The 2,864-nt window shown below is 41.9% G+C and overlaps 1 protein-coding gene across 1 annotated transcript in view; it reads left to right on the top strand.

The window, feature by feature from the left end:
* PRKAR2B (protein kinase, cAMP-dependent, regulatory, type II, beta) overlaps window positions 1-2,864 on the top strand; it is a 63,660-nt gene that overhangs the window by 41,967 nt on the left and 18,829 nt on the right. The gene's annotated exons all lie outside the window — the stretch shown is intronic.

Genomic DNA, 2,864 nt, shown 5'->3' with positions numbered 1-2,864 from the left:
TAGTGAGGTGTTTACGTTATTATTTCACTTAATACAGATACCGTAAAAACGATACAGATAATTTTCTTCTGTACAGATAACTTCCTTCTATTGCCTATAAAAACAACTATGGACTTTTAAGAAAGCTTAAATGCAGTGAATGAGTGATCTGGATCAGACAAAGGTGATAACGCTACAAAAAAACACAGGGCTGTTTAAGGGAAAAGGTGAGTGTATCAATCAAAACATGCATACTGACGTTGGGATGACTCACAGCACACCAAATGCTTTCTCAAGAGAATTGATTCAGTGCTGTCAGGGGAGGGAGCATGGGGGAAAGGGAAATAATTATGTAGAGTTTTAAGCATGAGAACAAAAAGTTTTACATTTGATTCAAGAGGAAGCTAATGGAAAGACCAGCCTGCAGCTCTGTTTGGAAGTCAGGTGCTGTTACAGAGAATGCATGTTAATTTGTGCTGCAGGTTTCCAGCTCCTGCTTTTGTCTGCACAAAGGCTGAGCCATGAGCCTGGGTACCTGTTCCCAGAGAGGCCCTGAGGAGCAGTGAGCCACAGACCCCCAGCTTTGCGGAACCCTGGAGTGAGAGCTATAGGAGGGCATCACAAGTCTCAGCGTAGGTGCTAATATGTGTGCGTTCTTGGGACACTAGGGATCCTGAGACAGAAGATTTCCTAACTCCCTTCCTCATGCTGTCTGTTTAATGGGTAGTTACTTAGCTGTTCCACTATACTTGTTCAAGCTAAAGTCCCCCAAACATTTGCCCCTTCCAATCCTGAATTATTTTTCTGCATAACTTCAGGGATACAAAGTGGTTTGTGGGCATCTGCTCTGGATGTGAAATTGGTTTATTATATATTTTCCGTATTGTTGCTGTGTCCTGGCTTCCGCTTGCCTGGACCATTGTTACATTAGCCTGCCAATGGCATTTTGGCAGACCCCTCTTGGTTAGTCTCTGCGCATTTCTCTCTTACAAGCCCTGTGACCCAACAGATTATTGTGTGCTCCTAGAATCTTCCATGATGTTAATTTTGAGCTACTGCTTTCCTGATTCTGGCTTTACACAGTTTCTTGGTAGTATCTGCTTATAGCATCAATCCTCTGGATGAGATCTGCTTTTTCTTCCAGTGAGAACTAGATCTTTTGTATAAGTAGTAATCAGCCACTTGGTCTGCAGGACAGGGATCTATTGGCTTCGTATGAGCTGTATTGTAATGTTGTGTAGACATAGAGCATTAAAGTGTTCCAGTGTGGGCACTTGATATAACTCTTCCAAGGAATATTGAGGGATTACTTCCCCTGTTTGTGGAGGTCTTCTCAGGACTGTGCTGCTGTCTTGATACCATATCCCCTTGACGTGTTGAACTCCTTTTTTACTTTTTGCTTCTGAATCAGTTACTTGTAATTGCTGATAGTTCCCACAGTCTGTTCCAGGTGTTTAGCAGAAGACTTCTTAGAAGAGTCCTCCCCTTGTGGAGCTCTACAATCCAAAGCCTTGAAATCCGCTCCTGGGATCTCCCAAGTCTTCTTTACCCTGCTTTGCTCAGATTGTCCAGTGGATTAAGAACACTTCCTTCTGCTTTAAATCCTTCACAGACAGTGTTCTGGAAAGTTGGATAAGATAATTTTTATAAAGGAGTTTTTCATTATAACAACTTTACTCATAAAAGGCATTGGAAAGCTACTGAGCTCTGAAAATAGCAAGGGTATTAAAATGTAGCCTTCTTCAGTCTGGCTTGCTCCTTCTGTGGAGCCAAGATCTGTAGTCCCCAGGGGACTTCTCCCACTCCTCCTTCTTGTTCTGCCGCTAGGCAGTGACTCAAGAGCTCTGCCACTGTAGTTGCAGTAATTTAAATGTTCCTATCCCAGCTCTCTTCATCACCTCTGCCTCTCCACCCTGCAGCACAAGCGCACGTGGTGCCAGCTGCTGCAGTTCACTCTCTGGTGTATTAGCAAAACACTTCCTTCATCTTGGTGAGAGAGAGTATCTTCAGCTGCTGAAGCTAAAGTGTCTGGAACAAAAGTCAGGCTGTGTATCGATAGTGTCTCCCACTCGCACTGTTTTTTTTTTCTTGCATTGAACTTCAGCCTCTTTCTGCTATAGTTCTGTGTATGAAAAACATTGTTTCAGAGGTCAGTGAGTTAGAGGGCAAGAGGCCATGTAAAGTGTTTAATGGCTTTTCCCTGATGGCCTTTTAGCAAGGTGTCAAACGCCATTCCTAGATAGGGCACCACTCTGAAATACAGTATAAGAACATGTCTTAACAGCGTGATCAGAATTGCGTTCAGTACATGATGCTAAATGGAGCCCACATTTTCTTAAAACTTTATCCCACCCTGACACACTGTGTTTTAACTTGAATGGAAGGATAAGAGTATCATTAAAGCAGGAGAAGTTGCAGTAGTTTGGAGGTGACTTACAGTACCACTCAGCATTTTAATTCAAAAGTCCATCTGAACAGACAAGAGCCTTCACGTAAAAGTAAAAAACAGCAGAACCATTTGAATGTGAGACTAAACGAGAGAGAGGAGGAAAAGATAACCTTCAGACTTTGAGACAACTTAGGATTTTCTAAACACACACAACACTGTCTTGAGCTTGCATTTACCTGATAGCAGTGTTTGAATATTAGATAGGTAAGCTTATGGAGAAGTATTTATTAATATCAATATTTCACATACTGGCTCTGATTGAAAATATAGCATAGTATAAAGGAACACCAGCTCTGGTATAATCCCCTGAGCAGCACTCTGTGTTTTAAAGGCCAAGTCTTATAAATTCCTTAAAGTCTGTGAAGTTACTTGAATTTTCTTGAAACTTGCTTTAACTTTGTGGATTGATTGAGGATGTGACCAGTCTAATGTCGGT

The sequence above is a fragment of the Pygoscelis adeliae genome, unplaced genomic scaffold, assembly GCF_000699105.1.
Source record: "Pygoscelis adeliae isolate BGI_AS28 unplaced genomic scaffold, ASM69910v1 Scaffold267, whole genome shotgun sequence".
Lineage (NCBI taxonomy): Eukaryota > Metazoa > Chordata > Aves > Sphenisciformes > Spheniscidae > Pygoscelis > Pygoscelis adeliae.
Note: the sequence above shows the minus strand (reverse complement) of the source record. Positions and strands in the feature narration are given on the sequence as shown.